Here is a 21,410-nt window from a genome sequence, read left to right as displayed (position 1 = left end):
CCTGGAACATGCAATCCTGTTCCCACCTGGGTGCTTTTGCCGGGCCCTCTGCCTGGCACACTCCCCCTCCTCACGTCTCACGGCTGGCGGCTATCACACTCCATGCCCAACTGCTCCTCCTCAAAGAGAAGTCCCCGCTGACTGCTCGGTCTGAAGAGGGGCTACACACCCCTCCCTCCACCATGATGCCCTGTCACAATTTTTATTTTCCTCAGCGCACCTACCATGAGCTGTGTTCATTGAAGGTATGTATTTAGTATCATCACCCCAGCATCCTCGGGGCCTAGAACAATCCTCAGCATCGAGTAGGTGCTCAATAAGTATTTGTTGAGTGAATCCCATCAATCCTCAACAATCCAGAACCCCCTTCACTCACTCACTCACACACACACACCCCCAACAACGGCAGAGGCAATGCCTCACTTGGGCAGGCCTCTGGACCCACACCCTAGTTCTGGGGGTGCTCCCTGGAGCCCAGCAGCCCCTGGGGAGGGGTGGGTCAGCAGTGCTGCTGGGGAAGTAAGCCTTTGGCCTCTCATCATTCTCAGTCACCTTCTGGGAATGGGGACAGGTTTATTTTGGTGCCTTGGTTTCAGACCCGAGATGGGTTGAGAAGGACATTGAGATGACGGGAGAGATGCTCCCAGGCCCTGATTCACCCTAGTCTGTGTCTAGTTCATGGGTCAAAGTAGAAGCCGCATCCTAGCTGGGGGCCAGGAAGCACCCCACCACCACATCAGAGTCTGGAGTCCAGGTGGGTTTCCATTTATTTCCACACTGGCCAACATCAGGTAGACCCCAGTGTGAGGTCTCCTGAGCACTTCCGGCCCTGAGAGTCCACGATGAAGCCTCTGCACCTGCTCTCACCTCCTCTCTCCCCTTCACGACCACGGGCCACCACCCTGGAACTTCCATGCGACTGCTCCCCCACATGATGCCCATTTTCCCCCCAAACCTGATTTCCTCTGTCTGGAATGTTCTTCTGTCCACTCCTTGCACGGCCAGGTTCTTCTCATGGTTCAGGCCTTCACACAACTCTCACCTCATCAGAAACATACCCAACCACCCCGCCATCTTGTTTCATGACCCCTGTAGCACTTTCACTTCCTGACATCATCTCTTTTATTCACTTCCTTTAATTTTCCTCTTATATCTCTGCCCATCAGACTTTAAACTCCATTAGGCGGTACCTTGCAGGCCCTGTTCATAGTTTATATCCCTAGTTGGCTGGAGCTCTGTAGTGGCTCAATAAGCTATTGGCCAATGATGAATGAATGAATGAACGAATGAACGAATGGGACGACAGATACTGCCCACGACTCCCTGTGGGATCCAGTCCTCCTAGATGCAATTTCTCTCTGGAACTGCTGTGCTAACCCAGGCATGGTGAATTGTAGGGAAGACACAAAGTGTCAGTCAATGAATGAGCTGTGTAGTTTTCAGGGCCTCGGGTTCCACACCTGTAAAAGGAGGCATCACAACAGTCAACTCTTCTCAAACCCTGTGACCAGAAACCCTCCGGAAGGGGCTCCCACCTGCTGCTTTGCTACCTTCACTACCTGCTACCTTTCAAATCAGCAAATGAGCAAACTCAAGACGAGGCCTCCTGGTAAGGCCCTGTCCCTCCCGTCCTGTCCTGCCTGAGAAAGGGGCAATTCTTTCTTCTATGAAATAATGGGACGGGAGATGGTAGTTGCCTTTTTTTTTTTTTTTTTTTTTTAAACATCCTTACTCTCCAACAGGAAGAGGCCATCAGCCAGATGCAGATGTCAGTCCTGCCTTAAAAAAAAAAAAAAATTTTATTGGTAAAGGAAATGAAGTCTGGGACCCTCCACCCTGATTCTCTGCTGACAGGCCACAAACAATGAGGCATTTTCTACCACACAATGAAGAATTAAACTGCCCGAGGACTCCTTTTTTACTTTTGTCTGTTTCCTATTTTGGGCTTCCTTTGAAAAAGTGGTTGTGCTGCTTTATAAAGTTTGATGATCTCCGAGGCCCCGTTCCCAGGGTCTCTGCCCCCTTGATTCTTCTTTTCACATCTTGGCCTCTGCTTTGCTCAGACTTTTCTCCCGGTCTGGGTGTGCCCGCATCCTGGGTATACAGAGCTGGGCTGATAGGATGGCTCTGCCCAGCGAGGCCCTACGTGGTGGTCTGCCAGTGGCCATCGCACACTCACCCACACACTCCTTCCTGGGCCCCTCCGTGCCGGGTCTTACAGATTTTGCAAAAAAAAGGCAAAATCACAGCACTGGAGTTGTATGCTGTGTATGCCATGTGGCCAGAGCTGGGAGCCGTTGTACAGCCCCCATTTTCAGCCTCATTCAGAGAGACCTGGTGTCTTGTTCCAGGTCACACAGCAAGGAGAGGCCCAAAGCCAGTTCTTAGAGGTCTTTCTCCCAGCAGTGCCTGCTGAGTAGAAATTTCAAGAACCCTTTGCCAGCCTGTCTGGGAAGTGAGAAGCATAAACCTGTCTCCAACTTACTCACCCTCCTGGGTGATGAGCACTGGGGCAGCCCCACAAAAGCAAGCATGTATTATGATCCCCACTTTCCCCTGTGGAAACTGAGGCTCAGAGAGCTTATGTGAGTGCCCATGACCATACAAGGAGTCCTAAGTGGACAAGATGGGAAAGGCACCCACATTGGCTCCAAGCGGATCCTCTTTCCTTTGTGTCTGTCCCCGAGTCACGGCCATGGGTCTCTGCCCACAGGGGGTTCAGCTGGCCTTTCTCTGCTCCGGATCATCCCTCTGGAAGCAGCTTGATGGAGCCCCTGTCTTGCAGAAGAAGGAAGCAGCAGGCTGCTGAGGTCAGGAGCAGGCTGGAGGGGCTGGAGAAAATCTGGGGCAAACTTTAGGGCCACTCTGAAGGAGTAAGGGGGCTGAGCACAGGAGACCAGGGCTGCTGCGAGTGAGGGGTGTGTGGGGCATCTGAAAGGGCAGGCCTAGTGCTGGGGGTGCTCCACAGAGACACGGCCGTGCTCTGTCATTTCACTGATTAACTCACACACGGAGTATTCATCTCTGTCACAGAGCAAAAGAAGTCACTTGTCACTGTGTGTGTGTGGACAGGTTCGGGCCTTACTGGGAGCCCCAGAGGCCCCACGGTGTCAGGGGCGGCAGCCTCCCTGGGCTAGGGGCTGTCTGTGCCATCCCCTTCCCCTCCCTCGGACACCCCTTTGGCTAAGAACCCATCAGCCCCTCCTCCAGCCCAGTGAAGCTATTTCATGAACCTGGCATGTGCCTTAACAACAACACCTGACTTCCTTCGAGGGGTGAGTTTGGTGGGTAGGCAGCTGGAGAAGTCACCCTGTCATCTGCTGAGCTCCCCATTTCCCATGGGGCTTCCTCCTCTAAGCTCCCTCTTTGAGCTGGGATTGGCCAGTTCTGAAGGGGTACAAAAGTCAAAGTAACTGCTACTCCCCAACCAAAGGCAGACCCTAGCTTCCGGCCCTAACGCATAACTCACCTTGTGCTTTATGTAGGTATCAGATTCCACCTTAAATACACACACACATCCCAACCTTCAGGACCCCTAGAGCCCTCCAGCTGCCTAACCTTGTCTGAAACACCTGCCCCCCGCCCCCCGCCCTCACCGCCGTGGGAATGCCAGTCCCACCTTCTTGGTCCTCATCCTCCAGGGGCCAGATTAGGGAGTCACTCACTCTCTGTGAAGACGGGTCCACACCCCCCATCAGTTCCCACCCCGTCTTCCAGCAGCCCCTGATGCACGCTCTGTGAGTGTTTATTTGCATGTTTCTCATCCCCACTGGACTGTCTTGCATGAGAGCAGCGGCATCCTCCAGCTTAGCCACAGCCTCTATTGTACACCAGAAACAGAAGATCCCTAGGTGGCACGCCTGGGTGGCTCAGTCGATTGAGCATCCGGCTCTTGATTTCGGCTCAAGTCATGATCTCAGGGTCGTGAGATCGAGCCTTGGGTCAGGCTCCGTGCCAGCGCTGAGTCGGCTAGTCACCCCCCCTCTGCTCCTCCCCCAGCCCCACTCACACGCACGTGCTCTCTCTCTAAAATAAATAAATAAAATCTTAAAAAAAAAAAAAAAAAAGACAGAAAGAAACAGAAAATGTCTAGCAAGGAAGGAAAGGGCGTAGTAACAATAATCACAGAACCAAGCCCCTGATAGGAGTCAGGCACCTGGCGAAGCACATTACAAACGGGAGCTCATTCCATGGTTACCGTAACCTTCTGAAGAAATTGAGGCCCAGAGAGGTTAAGTCATTTGTCTAAGGTCATCCAGCCAGGAGGTGGCCAGATCTGAACACAAGCCTGCAGATCTGGAAGGGACAGGCTGGTTAGGCCTGCCAGGCCACGGAGGACAGAAGATGTCCCAGCCTGGAGGCCCTCCTGGTGCAGACCTGGGATGCTTGTTTTGAGTCAACCTGGGGAGTGGCATGATTCATCTCCACGTGCAGCCTGCAGCAATAGCCCGATGGCGACACGTGGTGTGGACGGTCCTGCCGGTTCACAGGGTTCACTGTGACAGCTGTCATCCCAGGAAGCGAGCTGACCCTTCTATCCTCCTTCCGGAGCTTCCTCATTTCACCGCTGACAGCCAGCTTCGCTGAAGAGCTTGTCGGCACATCAGAATAGTACTGTGATTCCCTCGCTGAGCAAACCTTTGCAGATTCCCAACTTTATACTCAGAGCCAAAGGACGTGTATTTTAAAAAAGCATAAACTACGGTACAAGCCATCAAGGAGTTTATCACTAGAAGACTAATAATGCTTGTATTTCTAATTCTATTTCCAAGGCTAACTGCGGCGCGTGCCTCTCTCTCTCTCTCTCTCTCCTCACATCCTTTGAATGGTGTTGAGTGCCTAATGGAGGCAGTTAAAAAACCAAAACATCAGATTATGTCAATAAACATCAACAGAGACACAATCTCCCAGTGGGACAGCAACCCGTGGAAAAGCAATAGCGACCGTGTGAGAAGGCGCAGGCCCACGTGTGCACGCTTGTATGTGTGGATAAAACTCTACTGACCGGGAAAACGGAGGTATTTATCCGCGTTTATAGAACAAGAAGTTTGTTAATTATTAGGGATGAGATAGAGATCAACCACATTTTTCCCCACCTTTTATTTATTTTATTTTTTATTTTTTAAGTAGGCTCCATGCCGAACATGGGGCTTAAACTGATGACCCTGAAATCAAGAGTCACGTGCGCTACCGATCGAGCCAGCCAGGCGCCCCCAGATATTAACCAAACTTTAAATTATCAATGCCTGCTGGTTTATTAATATTCCCAAGTGACAGTGCAGCATGAGTCTGCCTCATCCTTTAAAATGTAGGGTAAGTGGTATATACCCCAAAGATTTGAAAATAGGTACTCAAACAAATATATGTACACGCGTGCTCTGAGCAGCACTATTCACAAATACCCAAAAGGCAGAAACAACCCAGATGTCCCACAACAGATAAATGGATAAGCAAGTTGGACCAGATCCATACAGTGGACTATTATCCAGCCATTAAAAAGGAACGGAGCACAGACACGCCTTGCAAGGTAGATGAACCTCTAAAATTTTATGCTCCAAGAAAGAAGCAGCTCACGAAAGGTTCCATATTGCATGATCTCATTTATAGGAAATATCCCTAAGAGGCCAATGCTTGGAGAGAGAAGACCGATTGACCTGGGGGAGAGGAGAAGGGAGGGAAACCGCTTTCCTGGGTAAGGGGTCTGACTTTGGAATGATGGACATTCTGAGAACTCGATAGGTGGCGTACCACACTGGGAATGAACGGAATGCCACCAAAGCCTTCATTTCAAAATGCTTCATTTTATGTTATGTGAATTGCACCTCAATAAATTACGTAACAGTTCTTTTTGTAGTACTTTACAGATTTTTTAAAGGAAAGCCCAAGCTTTCGCGATGATAGAAGGCAACAGCGTGATGCAGGACAAAGCACCGCTTTACGAGTCAGGAGCCTGGATCTTCTCTCTCTTCTAATCCTGGGACTTAAGGCGATCACTTTTGTGTGCTCTCAGCCTCAGTGGAGAGCCCCCCTCTATAGAACGGGGCCCGGGCAGGCTGTGTGAGGTCCAGCAGGTGCTAGGAGGGACAGTGATTCTGAAAATGTAACAGTAGTAAGCTAACATTTACTGAGGATTCACAGGCCAGTGACTATGCTGGCTGTTCATCTCATTTAATCCTCATAATGAACCCATTTTACAGAAGAGGAACCTGAGGTTTAAAGAAAATCAGAAGTACAGCCAGATTTCAAGTCCAGGCTACTCTCATCACAATACCACACTGTCTCCCCCCAAAGCATACTCTTTACCATTGTTCGGGAGAGCTGCTGGGTGCTGTGCTTGGCATATAGTGAGATAAACACCGAGCACCAACCCGCCCCAGACGCACGAACGCACCTCAGCTGCACACCAATGTTCAGTCCTGAGCAAAGGAGCTGGATTCTTCTGCCCCACATCGCACCTGTGGCTCTCTGCTTCTCAAATGGCTTCTTTCTTATTTCTTGGCATCCACTGATACGAATTTCCTTGAAAGTGAACTTCAAATTCAAATCCTTTTGTTACAACAACAACATTATCAGATGTTCTTAATGTGCCGATTGCCATCCTGGGTCCTGGGACTACAGAACTAAATAGGCATTTGCTCCAGTTTCAAAGAACTCGCAAGGAAGATACATGAGAAAATAAACAAGTATTCTCAATATTCTAAGCTCAGGGACAGATGTCTGCTCAGGGTGTGCTGGGTGTGTGTCAAAGGAACTCACAGGAAACTCAGCGTGGCACAGTGATAAGAAGGTAGGTCTGGTTCAAATCCTGCTTGTTTCATAGCTGAGCTGTGTGATGTTAGGCAAGTCACCTAACCTCTCTGTGCCTCATTTGTAAAATGAGGCCAACTGTACCTGGCTTAGAGCGCTGTGCTGAGGATTAAATAACTGAGGATAAATTAACATGTGAAGTGCTAAGAACAAGGTCCGACACATGGCAATTGCTACATAATTAGCGCTAGCTCTTATTACTACCACGGTCTCTGCCTGTGGAGGGTGTTGGCCTAGGAAGCGCTGAAGTCATGAAGTTCAAGAAAGACACCCGGCACACCACAAGAGCTCCAAATGCCAAACTAACTCAGGCCTATTTTCAAGTGCAAGTCCACGTGGAAATGCAAGTCTTGTATGAATAAGGACAATTACAGTTATCACAAACCATGGCGAGGAAGACAGAACCCGGAAGACTGTCCACAAACCCAGACCCACTGGGAAGTGAGAATATCAATTTCCAAGAAATGTTATATCCCCCTCCCTGCGTCACTGCCAGGCCCCAGGGAGTAATTTCATGTTCAAATTGCTTTTTAATCCCATGAGATTGCATCCTCCAACCCCGCGTGGTCTCCAGAGGATGCATTTGGACAATTTCACCTGGTTTGATGCTGCAAAGAAATGCAAAAGCCACAGATCAGGCAATGATCCCCAATGTCCCCTTTCTAGAAAGACAGGTGAAATGAACAGCATAAGCCTGTGGGATGCTGTTACCTAGGGGATCCTTATATATAAAAAGGTGTAGGATTTTCCGGTCGATTTCCGGTCTCCTCTCCCAGCCTGCCCATCCTCACAGCGGTTCTCTGGATCCAGGTTCAGGAACGCCCACCCCTGGGGCAGGAGGAGCAGGGGGTGCCTAGCAGGACTGTGGAGGTTTCCAGTCCTCCTTCTATCTCTTCCAACTGTACGACCTTGGTCAAGTTACTTCACCTCTCTGAGCCTCAGTGCCCTCATCTGTAAAATGGAAATAATATCGCTTTTCTCATGGGATTTTTTACGGGAGCAATAAAATTTCAAGTGAAGTACTGGGCACATAGTGGGAGCTTAAAAACAAAAACAAAAACAAAAATCAAAACAAAGCTTCCTGAATTGCTAAAACGAAACATACAAAACAGTCCTCCTCTTGGCCCCATTCCACCTTCGAACCTGCAGGAGGCTGCCTCCCAGGACCACACCCCAGGGTCAAGCATCTAGGTCCTGGAACCCAACCAGTGCCTCATTGCCCCCTCTCTCAGACGAGTGGACTCTGGGTCTTCCCATCTGGATCCCACTGGAGGCAGTCAGATTTGAGTGGCATCCAGCCCACACGGCTTTCCCTGGGTGCCCAGCACTCCACACTCCACAGGAATGCCCCCCTCTGTGCCCCAGGGGTCCCACCACCCTCAACTTACAGATGGGGAAACTGATCCTCCAAGGCACTGAGTGACTCACCTATGGCCACCAGGAGCTCGGTGTAGCCGAGATCCAAACACAGGTAGGAATGCCAAACACCCTAATCCACTCAACCGGTATTCCCCAAACATGAGCCATTCCCATAACCCCTCACAATATTTGCAATATCCCCCTGCATATGACCATTGCTGGTTTCACCGTATCCATATCCCACCTGTACTATTTGTTACCGAATCTTGCTCTTTCGAAGGACTTAAAACCAACTCATTTTTTAAATCTAACCTTGTCTTAAGTAATACAAACTAGGAAACCCTGGGGTCGATGTGTTAAATCTATTTGATCAAATACTCATTTAATTACTATAAAGCCATTAAAATAAAAAGCACCCTAGTTCATGTAAGTTCCGTCTAAAATCACCTGGCCTGTCACATGCTGCCAACGGCTGATGCACTTCCTCTCCCTCTGGAAACGTGGAAGGAACCGGCCTCCCAAAGTTATGTTTGACTTGGATCTGCCAATGTTGCGGCCAGTGTTCCAAAAACTGCTGGATTGAGAGTTTGTGGAATCAGAAAGTGTTCTTCCAGCCCCAAGACAAGTTAGACAGATTTTTATCGTGGGACAAGTGGCATTAAAAGGAAAGCTCAGACAAGCTTCTGTCGTCATCCAAGCAAGTTGGAGGTTGTCTAACACGAACAGAACAGGCGTAGCTGAGCAGCTACATATCTTGGGAAACGCTCTGGATTCTTAGAAATCCACCCCCCCCACACCCCCTAACAGGCCTAGTGCAAGTTCAACGGTCGTGGGCTTGTTATGAAGGAGGCAGGCAAATCCAAAACAGTGTCTTACTTGTCTTAAAATAAGATAAGCACTACATCCAACAAGCCCTTAATAATTTTTTTATGAACAACATAAGTTGAACTTCATAAAGTACAACCCCTTAAAGGGGGAAGGTGTATTGGGTTGAGTACTGTCCCCTCAAAATTCACGCTTTTCATCGGAACCTCTGTGTGTGGCCTTATGTGGAAAAAAAGGTCTCTGCAGATGTAGTTTGTTAGGATGAGGATATACTTGCTGAGGGAGGGCCCTACCCGCAACGATCCGAGAGAACACACAGGGAAACAGACACAGCAGGAAGATGGCCATGTGAAGACAGTGGGGTAGGGTTGGGGGGACACCCAGGATGGCCACCAACTGGCAGAAGCAAGCAGGAAGAGGCAGGAAGCGTCCTTCCCTAGAGCCCTGATGGGGTGTGGCCCAGCCGGCACCTTGATTTCAGCCTCCTGGCCTCCAGAAATGTGGGAGATTACATTTCTGTTGTTCTAAGGCACTCGGTTTGTGGGTGATTTGTTACAGCAGCCTAGGAAACTAATACAGAAGGCGAGCATGGAGGTCCAGAGAAGCCAGGCGGCTCAGCTGAGGTCCCACAGTTGAGTTCATCTCAGGACTGGGACTAGAACCCCAGCCTCCCAGCGGGGGCGCCTGATCTTATCTTGAGGGGAACAGTAGCTTCCCAGAAACAGCAACCAGAACATCAGGTGGGCATCGAGATCCCTCCCCTAAACTTTCCCTAATTTAAAACTGGGAAAATGCCCGAGACATATTTGCCTCGGTGGAAGCAACTTCTTTTTTCTTTAACTTCTGTATCACAAAGAGCTGTGAAAAGTGGCCAGAGAGGCCACCTGTCATTAGCCAAGTCTCTCGATCCATTCTCACTGGCTTTCCAGACAGACGGATGCACACATCCGCGGCTCCCATTTCGAGGAGCCCCACCCAGGCATCCATCAGACCCAACCCTTACGAAAAGCAATAGCCAGCAAGGTCTGACGGGTGTGGACAATGCTGGGCTGCTCCAGTCCGTGGCCGAGGGGACCTGCTTTCGCTCCCAAGACGCCAGACAGGCACTGCTGATGACACCCCCCGGGGCGGCACGGGGTTGCTGCTAACACAGCCAGCCAGGAGGAGCTCTATTATTTTTCCATTGCTCGGAGGCTGGGCTTGTTGCCCTCCCCCCACCCTTAGACACCCCGCTCGCTCTAACCTTCCTCCCAGCAATCACCAGGGGAGGGGAGTGAAGAGCTTCTCTTGCTTTCTCCTCTTCCTCTTCCCTCCCCCCGCCCCACCACCGCTCCCCGCCTTCCGCAGAAATGCAGTCTACTTTATTGTTTTAGGCTGGGGTTTGTCAATGCCTTTGGACTTGAAAGAAAAATTGCGATCCACACCGTAAAGATAAACTCATCACACTGCTAGCATAGCAGCTACCAGAGGGGAGCTCAGAAACCTCAGACTGCAAGGGATCACACCCCCATGCACACTGGTCCGCAGATACTAGTTCAGCGGCTGCTAAGGGCTAGGCTCAGTGCTGAACTGAAGTGAGTAAGGCAGCCCTGCCTCCCTCCCTCCCTTCCATCCACAGATATTTGTTGAGCTCTTCTATTGCCAGGGACTATGATATATTCTGGGTCCAAAGGAGTAAAACAAAACAAAACAAAACAAAACACAAAAGACCCGACTTGGCCCCTGCCTTGTGGCCCTAAGTGAATTTGACATCTAGAAGCAGAAAGAGGCAAGGAGGAGAGTGAAGATGAAACACTGTAATCTGATAAAGACTAAATAGACAGGCTCTGGGTTGGCAACATTCTATTCTTATTTTCAGGGCTTAATAAATGCAGGTCAAACTTCCATCTAAGTGCGGAGAGGATACTGTTGGAAAGGGATTCTGATGTAGGAAGGGTGATGGAGTGAGAATCCTAACTTCTTTTTCCAAAGCTGAGTTCATTATCCCTCTGGCTCCTCCAAATTAGCTGTTTCCCCAACCTTTGAATTCCCCTCATTTTTCTTGGCAGCCCCAACAATCTCATAGTAACCTCAGCTCAAAGGCTCAGACACATCATTTCTGTTCTTGCCCCACCCAGTTCCTTCCAGAGTCCTGTAGAACCTTCCATTGCCTCCTGCATCTGCCCCTTGTCTCCCTCTACCCCAGTGTCCCTGCCCCACTTGAGGCCTGTATCTTCTATTACTTGGACTTCTGCAGTAGGCAAGTCATTCCAGTCCATCCCCTCTCGCCTCTTCAGTCCATCCCCTGCACTCTATCCGAGCAAGAGCCCTAGACCACTGGCCTGATTCAAAGCCTTCAAAGGCTCCCTAAGGCTGAACAATTAAATCCAAGTTCAGCATTCAAGGACTTCCATCACCTGGCCCCAGTCCATCTTTCCAATTAATATTTTGCTACTCCTCTACACGTTCCCAGGGTTACCACCAAGAGGAATCATTCCTTCTTTGCTGAAAAGAAACGCCCCATGCTTTCTCACGGCCAGGTGCTGGAAGATGCTGAACGTAAGCTGGAATACCTCCCTCCCACCCCCAGTCCTTAACTCCACCTCAGTCAAGGATTTCTCCACCCCCTCCCACTTTTATCCCCTAAAAGCCTACCCTTGTGGATTTTGCTTCTGACACCATTCACACCCTACTTTGTGCTACAGTCAGTATTCACTCCCTTTATTTTCTTAGGAGGCTGAATCCCTAGGGGGCAGAAGTGTGGTCTTAGAGACCAGTGAATCACCATTAATGCCTAGCAGGCCCAGAAAACAGCACTCCATTATTGGGTGGTAAGTAAAATCTCCTCTATTGTTTCTCTCCCCAAACCTGTCCGCACACTGTCCCCTACCATCAAGGGCCTGGTGTGCCCATTTACCGTAGCAGCTCCGTGTTAAAATACCACCACTGTTTATAATAATGTTTTATACTCATGTTAAATAATAACATTAAAAATAATGTAGGGCGCCTGGGTGGCTCAGTTGGTTAAGCGACTGCCTTCGGCTCAGGTCATGATCCTGGAGTCCCAGGATCGAGTCCCACATCGGGCTCCCTGCTCGGCGGGGGGTCTGCTTCTCCCTCTGACCTTCCCCCTTCTCATGTGCTCTCTCTCATTCTCTCTCTCTCAAATAAATAAATAAAATCTTTAAAAATAATGTGAACAACAACACTAATAGTATCAATGGGTTTGAGCAGACTCGGGAGGGATTCTCCTAGCAAAGCCCTCAATATACAAAGTCCTCCATCATTTCCTCTTCTTTCCCACTATTATGGGGACCAATACGGACAAACTGAGGTTTCCTACCTCCCAGGGGGATGCCCTAGGGTCCCCCCACCAGTAGACCCCCCCAGCCACCTCTCTCCCAAGTTCCTGAGTCTACCCTGATAGAAACAAGACGTGTGTGTGTGTGTGCGTGTGCGTGTGTGTGTGTGAGTGTGCGTGTAAGCAACGCCCATCCCCAAGCAGGTCCTTCCTGGGGAGCAGTCCTGACTTCTGCCTCCTGGCTCCCCCTTCACCCCTGTAATCCATTCTCCATGCGGCAGCCAGAGAGACTTATTTAAAATGCAAATTAGAACCTGGAGCTCCTGTGCTTAAAACCCTCTGAACGTTTCTCATTGCACTTAGAATAAAATCCGGACTCTTCAAAGGCTTGAAGCCCCTACCCCCACCCCCCAGTGCTCTTTATCCCCCAAGTGGTCTCTCCCTCCCCACCCAGCCACATCCAGCACTGCTGCCCGGGTCCCTGAGCACAGCTCAGAGCTTTGCGTTTTCTGTTCCCTCTCCTGGAAGGTTCGAGACCCATTGAAGTCCCCCGGGGCGGCCTTTCCAACACCAGTGCTTCCAGACACTCCCTCTGTTGCCTCTTCCATGCATGAGGGACCTTTCACCTTCCTCATGAGACAGCTCCAGGACCTAAAGGGGAGTTTAAGTAGAAAATGAGAGGAGTGGGGACATCTGTCTTTGTTCAACACTTGACTGGGTGCCAAGAATGAATTACCATTAGGGTTTTTGAGTCTAAAGTTGGCTCCTGGACCTGGGTTCAAATCCCAGTTTCACCTCTTACTAGCTGTGTAATCTGGGCAAGCTGCTCCATCTTTCTGTGCCTCGGTTTCCTCGGGTATATAACGGAAATGAAGATGGGCACTCATGTTTGGAGGGGCATTAAGATGACCCCGCAAATGAGACATGGCCCATGAAGGGCCCGGGGTGCACTCAGCAAGTACTGGGGCCACTGGAGAACTTCTAGGGGAGCAGGGCTTTCTGCAGTTTGCCATGCCCTCAGCCTTGCTTAGAAAAAGCATAGGTCTACAGGGTGCCCAGAATATTCCACAGACCGCATCCCTCCAACACAGAGCTGGCCCTTTCCCCCATGAAACTTCCTTCTCTCACAGCCACACCAGAGTCTGTGATGGGCCCCTCAGGCCTGCAGAGGTACAAACAGGCTCTCACAACTGGAATGGGGACAGGGCTTTGCGGGACTCTGGCCCCAAGTCACGTGGCAGGAGGAGACCAAGCCAGCCTCCAATCTGGACCTGCTGGCCTCCTGCGTCATCCTCCACCCAGGCACGGGTGGCCCCTGGAGCGCATCTCTGAGAGCTGTCCCACCTGTGCCAAACCCAGCTCAGACGCCACAGGCCTCTCTCCCTCCCCAGCCAGGCACTTCTCCTTTATCACGAAGGGGGGATGGGGCCCTTTCCAGCCAGAGCCACCCAGCAGTAAAAACCTTCTGTGGGGACGAAAGCAGTGTCTCTCCAAAGCTTGGGACCCCTCGAGGTGCTGTGGCCCAGCTCCTTCCTTCAGACAAAGAAGGCACCGACGGCCCTGCTCCCTGAAGGCAGCCAAGAAGGTCCAGGGAGTTTAAATGACACTTCCACGGCCACTCAGGGGGCAGTCGGGGGACTTGGGACAATGAGGTGAACCATCTGCCTGGAGGCAGCACTTGGTATGCACCAGGTGTCTGTGTCACTGCCTCGTTCTGACACTAGAACCTTCGAGAAGGTCACTCGACAGGCGGAGAACTGGGGGCTTTGAGCAGGTCAGAGACTCCCCCAAGGTCACGGGGAAACTGGAGCTGGGCTTCAAACCAGATGGCTTCCTTCTGTCCCCTGCACTCAACCGCCGCCCTGAGCCCCCTGACTCACGGGGACACTGTTCACTTTCTGCCGCGCCCGCGCCTGAAGCCACTGTGCTTTCTCCAGATGCCACCTGTATACTCCTTTACTCCCCAGGTGGGTATTGGATGCCTTCTGTATGTCTTCTGTGCTAGCAGACACACACACACACACACACACACACACACACACACACACACCGCCCACAGAGCCCACGCAGGAGCTCACACTCCCCTGAGAGACAGAGGTGAACAGACGAATAATAAACGGCCTGGGAGTTATGCTAAGGTCTGCGGAGGAAGCAAACAAGGGGCTATTGAGAAGAAGGGCAATCTAATATTGAGAAGAAGGGTTTCTGAGGAGGTGACATTCGGCTTATCATTTTAACTGATAATTTGGAAGTTGTCAAACAGAGAACACTACGATGAACCTCCGGGTACCAATCCCTCGGCTTAAATAATCTGCCATTCTTATTCTGATGCTAGTTTAAAATAAATAAATAAGCACGTGTGGCTTAAAAAGTGTCAGGCTGGGGGTCAGAAGACCTGAGGTTTGGTCGTGGCGCCACCCTTGACTGGTGGTGTGACCCTGGGCTGTGGTCAGGCCCCTGCAGCCCAGGCAGGGTGCCCGCAGGGCAGAGAGCCATGGTGGCCTTCGGGAAGTCTCCTTGGCGGGGAGCTCTGCAGTTACCCTGGATTTATGATCTGACCGAAGGCCTAAGAAGTCCCAACCCTGGGAATTGCCCCTCTCAGGGAGAGGCCACGAGAAGCCTGTGGGATATCCGGCCCACGTGGGCAGACCAGAAACCTGCAAACAGGTGTCACCTAGAATCTGCTGGAAACCCAGGAGGAGGCACCTTGGGGAGATTGGATGCGAATGCACTTTGAGCAAAGCTTCCCACTGTGGCACAAATATGAGCCCACTGGAAGGGGATTTAGCTCAGTCAGGAAAAGCCCTGGACAGGTGGCTTCTTCTCCCAAAGAGAGGGGCTCATCTACCCCCGGGCCCGGTCCCTTGTGTTGGATGGGCTTTCATTCACAGTGTACATTTCGAGTGTTAATGCTCAGCTTAGATGAAATTCAGCTAAGCCAGAAGCCGCTCCAACCCCAGATCTGCCAGATCCATGAGCTCTGGGGGCCTCCGACAATTCCTTTTACCTCTTTGTACCTTAGGGTCACCTTCACCACAAGGGGCCAACGTTGTAATACCTGCATGGTCATCCTGAAGATGGTGATCCGAAAGCAAGTCCTGAATCTTAAAGCACGCACCCGGGGGCAGGTGGCGGGGGTGGTGAGATCACCCTGGTGGGAAGAGTGCCTGTCTCACAAACACCTGCTAAGCATCCTGACACAGGCATTGGCAGCTAAGAGCAGCTCTGAAAGCAGCCTGCCTGGGTTCGAATCCTAACCCTGCCACCTGCTGACTGTGACCTTGGGCAAGGCTTGTCCTTCTCCCTGCCTCTGTTTCCTCTTCTGCAGGAAGGAAGTAATAGCAGGCGCTACCTCTCGGGGTTGTTGTGGCTGCATAGATCATCACTGGCACATAATAAAAACTCAATAAATGCTCCTCCTTTTGACATGCCAGCAAGGGTCATTTGCGTGGTTCTGCACCACAGGGCCCCTGGCCCGCCCGGGAGCCATGGCTCGTTCATTGCTGTTCTCCTATGCACAGAGGGGATGTCTGTGGGATGAAAATGAAATAGAGTGGGGGCTGGGGGCCCCTAAGGGAAGAATGAACTGGCTGATCTAATCAAACTGCTAAAGCTGAGGTTGGCGCTGTGTTGTGGTTGTGCTGTTTGGACCACGGGTGTGCGATGTGCTGGGGGGGTGGGGGTGTTGAGGGACAGGCTCTTGGGGCTGCGAAAATCCTTCTCCCCAACCAGCCAGGTTTAGTCTGGTTTTCCAAGGGGACAAGGGTTCAGAGAGGTCTGGGGGCGGGCCCCTGGGGAGGGGGCCGGAGGGGTCTACAGCCTCACAAGACTTCCATTGTATCCTCCCCACACTGGCAGCCCCCCCCCCCGTGGCCCAGGCCCTGGGGGGCCCCCGCAAGAACAAAAACCAAGGGGGGGGAGGGGGGGGGGGGGGCAGGCACGGGCGGAGACGGCCGGGGGGGGGGGGGGGGGGGGGGAGGGCCAGACGTGCCAAGTCACAAAGGCCTGGGTGGGAGGTGGGCTTCACTGCATGCGCCCCCTCCTCAATTCAATAAGGAGGGACAGGGAAGAGATGGGGAAAAGGAGAAAGTAGCCAAGCCTGGACAGGGCTGAATAAAAGTCCTTTATTTGTCTTCACAGCCCTTAAACGCACAAACTTGAAACCCTAAACGCTCCCTCTTTATTTCTTTTGGATGTGGCTGGGCCTGGCAGAGCTTCTCCCTCTTGCCTGAGCTCCTGACCAAAATTATACCAGTTTCCTGTTTAAAATTCTCCAATTCCATGGGCTTCTGAGATGCTCAGCATCAGCTCCGGGACGGCTGGGGGCAGGGCAGAGGGTGGGCTGCCCAAGGGAGTCCAGACCCAAGCTAGGAAGGCAGATACCAAATGGAGGGCCCCCAATGTGGCTTGGCCAGGGGCCCCCCTAGTGGGATACCGTAGTGGTCAGGCTGGGGGCAGGGGAGGTTCTGGAACCTTCCTGAGACTATATCCTCGTTCTGCTACTTTCCAGCTGTGTGACCCTGGGCAAGCCACCTAATCTTTCCAAGTGTTGCTTTCCCCATCTGTGGAAGGAGGATGGTGATGATCACACCCCTGTCGAAGAGCTGCTTTGAGCTTTAAATGGAAGAAGCGTGGAAACTGCTTAGGACAGTGGCTGACCAGCTCAGGACTGAGTCAGGGATAGCCATTATTATGATGTTAATGATGGCACCATATTTGGAGTAATCCTCAACTGGGGAGTGATTTCCTAAGAGCTCAGTATGGGATGGCAAGACGCCCCTCTGACCCTCTTCAGTGACAGCCAGCAACTGAGCGCATATGAGGGGGGCTGGCCTGAAAAGCCTTTCCTGAACTGTGTTCAGATGTTAATAAGCCAGCAAAATAAGCTCTGCTGGTGAAGTCTGGGAAATGCTGGCTTAACCCCAGTTAAATAGGTCTTTTGTGTAGGCTTTTTCAGAGCCTTTATCCGATCCAATGTGCATCTTGACTCTCCAGAAAGGGAAGCAACATTCACACTGGTCCCTAAACCATTCTGCGGCACAACTGTTTAGAGCCAAGCGTTATTGTTCTGTGTCCGCCACTTAGGGAAAGGCCGATGTTATTCCACCCTAGGCATGGGAGTATTACTCACTTACTTACCTAACTACACTCTCCTGTCTTTCTGAACCCTTTCCCCTCCTTCATTCACATTGCACTCCACAAGAACTTCATTCTGTCAGGCCCCAAACGAGGCGCAGGGTGGTAAAGTGATGAATCTGGCACAGAAACAGTCCTTAAGAGTCCTTAGTCCCATCAGGGAGGCACTGCAGGTGCCCCTCCTCCACTTTCGTGTCTCTCAGATGCTCAGAATCAAAATCTACTAGTCGCTATCCCTCTTGTCCATCATCCCTCACATCCAGGTCTACCCTAAGACAGGTCCCAAATCCAAGTACTGCTCACCTTTTCTAACTACTACTGCACTGGTCCCAGTCTCCATCATCTCTTGCCTGGATACTGTTTGGGCCTCCTCAATGACCTCCCAGCTTCCACTCTTGCCCCACCAGAGTCTCTTCTCCATGGAGCTAAATATAATCAGACATGCTACTCCCCAGCTTAACCCTATCTAACAGCTTCCTCTCACTAAACCAAAACCAAGTTCCTTGCTCCGTCTTCTAATAACGCCTCCCTCGCTCACCAACTTGCACACAATTCACTCTGCTACTCGTGATCCTCCAGCCATGCTGGTTCCCTTTCAGATCTCACCCCAGGGCCTTTGCACTTGCTGGTCTCTCTGCCTGCAATACTCTTGCCCTGGAACTTTCCCCACAGGTCCACCTCAGCGAGGCCTTCCCTGACCACCCCACCCAAAGTAGCTCCTCCCATCCCAACCAGTTGCTACCACATTTCCCTGTTTCCTTCCTAGCTCTACCTCCGTTTAAAATTTTGTATGTAATCTATTTCCTCATTTATGTTCTGTCTCCTCACACTGGACAGTAAGAAGCTCCACGAGCACAGTGCCATCGTCTTATGTATTGTTCTAGGCTCAGTACCTAGAATAATGCCTATCCATAGAAAGGCTTCCCGAAATAGTTGCTGAAAGGACGAATGAAGGAGAATGTTCAGTAGAGAGTGGTGGGGACAGTCACTGAGTTGTGGCATCACTGAGTTCCCTCGTACTGGCCCGACTAGGGAAACACTCCCACACCCCTCACCCCCAGGCCTGTCACACTTAAGGTCAGATCTGAACTCCTCACCACGGGCGGGCTCTGGCCACCGCATCTGCACTACGTACCCCCTGCTTCCGGGGCTCCAGCCATACTGGCCTCCCTAGGCTCAGCACTCAGGGCCGGTCCCTGTCCTCACAGCAGCTCCTGCCATGCTGGGACCCCTCTTTTCTCGCTTACCCACTGCAGCGAGAAGAGCTCGACAGCATCCAGCAGATGCCACTCCCAGTCCCCCAGGCCTGAAGTTGGCACGAGATGATGTTGACAATGCCTGCCCTGAAACCATTCTGCCTGAGTTCCAATCCAATGTCCCAGTGCTCACACGCAGATGATTTCTTGAAACCTCAGCTTCCTCCTCTGTAAAATGGGCTCAATGAGAGCCCTGCCTCCACTCATTCATTCATTCTGCCAAACAGCAGGGCAGTGGTGGCAGCAAGACATCAGGTAGGAGGCTCCTGCGCGAATCCAAGCAAGCGATGGTGGTGAAGACCAGACGTCTACCAAACTCCCAGTAGGTTCACACGGAGTAAATGCCACCTCCTTCCACCTGCCGCCTCTGGTTGTCTAAGTCCCCGGGGCCTGAGACCCCATTTCATGCTCTAGGAGCCGGAAGAAAGGTGGACTCTCTCCCCAAGCCCCCTGGAAGAATCAGTTTTACTTCTTGGAATCTGATCCGTTCCCAGGTGCTTTGGGGCATTAGGATGTGCCGCTGTGGGATGCACGTATTTTCTTGGTGGGGACACACGGGGCCACCTCCATGCCCTGAGCCCATGGCAGACTTGCTCCAAGGGCTTTCTGTGGCTCTGGAGTGATCTGGGACGGACCAGAGCCGCAGCCTGTCACCGGCACTGCCCACCCCAGACCACAGGAGCGGGCCGTGGCTGTCTAAGCACCTGTAAGTCCTTTCTGTGCCCTCCAACCCCCTCCGGTGCCCCTCCCTTGCCCCTTCCACACCACGCGGCGTGTCACTCATTTGTCTGTGTCCAGGACACCTTGTCCATCATCAGCTCCTACAGGACAGCTGACCGAGAACTCACAGGATGCCAAGGGAGAGCAGAGAACGGAGGCTCCGAGTCTTTGCTAACTGATTTTGACAACTGTAATTTCATTTTAATTCTTTACGCTCAGCCTTCAGAGTTCACTGGCAGATGACCAGAGGTGTGTGTTTTGTGCAGTGGAGGAGGCCCAGGATAAGAGACTTGTGTTCAGTTTTTACGGGTTTTCGCTGCCTCATGGGAAATGGATGTCAGGGTCCTCTGCCCCCGCCCCCACCCCTACCCCCCGGGGGCTCCCCGACCATCACAGATGAATTATCCTATTTTCCCACCACGGAGACAGAAAACGAGAACCCAGCGCTCAGAGTCACGCGGGCTGGCTAAGCCGCCGTCCCTGTTCCTGGCTGGGCTGTGCCTCCCTGGATTTCGCTGCCACCCTCTCTGGGGTGTGGCCTGCTCACAGCGGATCCCTGAATGTCGGGGGGGGGGAGGGCGGCGATGGCTGGTCTTGCCCCCTCGTGGTGCGCACGGGGGAGACAGTACCAGAAAAGGACAGGTGTGTCCTCAGTCACACAGCAACAAGCAAACTGCAGACCTGCTGCTCCCAGGCTGGCGCAAGCCCACCAGCCCCTCCTCTGCACGGCCCCCCATCCTGCGCCAGCCTCTGGATTAAAGCAACACGGTATTTGTTAACATGCATATTCCCGGACCCCAGGCCTGAGCCTGCAAGCACACGGTCATTCATGGGACACTGGCATTTATAAGGGCCGCGGCTGCTGGGTTTCTTATATTACCAGCTCTGAGGGCGCCAAGAATCTCCCCCTGCCCCCAAGTAGCATCCTCATCTCACTTCTGGTATCCCCGGACCTGCAATTCTAGCCCTGCAGAACCTTCCCCCGGGGCTAAGCATTGCCCTCGGGGTTCCTCCCAACACGGATACCTGGGGAGGAAGTCCACAGTCACAACCCTCATGTCTGCTGAGCGCACGGCACTGTCACCCGTCCAATCCCCCACAGCACCGCAGGAAGGCAGACAAAGCAAGGCTCACTTTGTTCATCTTCCAGACGAGAAACCGCAGGCTCCAAAAAGTTGACTTCTCCGAAAGCACGTGGTCAGTGAGTTCACAACCCAGACTCTGTGGACATCGGAGCCCCACCGGACCCTGCTTGGGGGGTGGGGGCTAGGGAACAGGAGCCGAGATGCTGGGGTGCTGGGCACGTGGGAAGGAGGAATGAGAAAGAGAGAGGCCCTGCTGGGGCTGCCACGGCCACCATGGTCTCCCTCCCCATTGTGACAGCCTGGAAAAGTCCATTCATTCATTCACGTATTCACTCATTCCTCATAGCCTCCTGTGGTGGGCTGGTTTGTAGGGGACCACCTGTTAGCGGTCTGCTGTTTTACAGACTGACTATGTGACCTTACCTATAATTAGGGGGTGAAACCTACTTCTCAGGGTTGCTGTGAAGGGTTTGAAAGTTACCTCCCGCATGTTAAAGTGCCTAGTATGGCACCTGGCGTACTCTCTAGTCTCAGCTACAGCTTTCCAAGGAGGGCGGACTCCTGGCTGTTTGCTCCTTGTTCATTGTTATCCCATTCTACGGATAAAGCAACTGAGGCTCCAGGTTAGGCAGCTCCATATTTCAGCCACTGGCAGAGCCAGAATTTGAACCCTATGTCTATCTGAGTCTTTAATGCTAACCCCCACCCTGAGCTCTCCACACACACTACACATACAAACACACACACACACACACACGAAGCCTCCGGCTATTTGGGCTTTAACTCTAGGAAACACTCAGTGGGGGTGAAGCTGGAGAGGCTGCAATTTCCCAAACAAAACTTGACTGTGGTTCTTTCTCTTTCTTCCTCTTGCTGTGCATCCAGAGGCAGCCCCTGCTCCAGCCCACAAGATGGGGCACCAGGGGAAGGGGGCCTCTTCTC

General features: G+C 52.0%; 1 protein-coding gene across 3 annotated transcripts in view; it reads right to left on the bottom strand.

Moving 5' to 3' along the window:
- The window catches only part of TSPAN18 (tetraspanin 18), a 182,507-nt gene that overhangs the window by 97,070 nt on the left and 64,027 nt on the right, over positions 1-21,410 (bottom strand). The window contains exon 1 of one of the 3 annotated variants that reach the window (XM_035012616.1): positions 1,733-1,752. The exons of the other annotated variants lie outside the window; for them this stretch is intronic. The gene's annotated coding sequence lies outside the window, so the exon portion shown is untranslated. Of the gene's footprint in view, positions 1-1,732; positions 1,753-21,410 lie in introns of those variants that run through there. 3 annotated transcript variants of the gene reach the window in all.

The sequence above is a fragment of the Mirounga leonina genome, unplaced genomic scaffold (assembly GCF_011800145.1).
Source record: "Mirounga leonina isolate KUSES-001 unplaced genomic scaffold, KU_Mleo_1.0 Mir_166, whole genome shotgun sequence".
NCBI lineage: Eukaryota > Metazoa > Chordata > Mammalia > Carnivora > Phocidae > Mirounga > Mirounga leonina.
The sequence above is the reverse complement of the archived record's forward strand: the minus strand, read 5'-3'. Positions and strand labels throughout refer to the sequence as shown.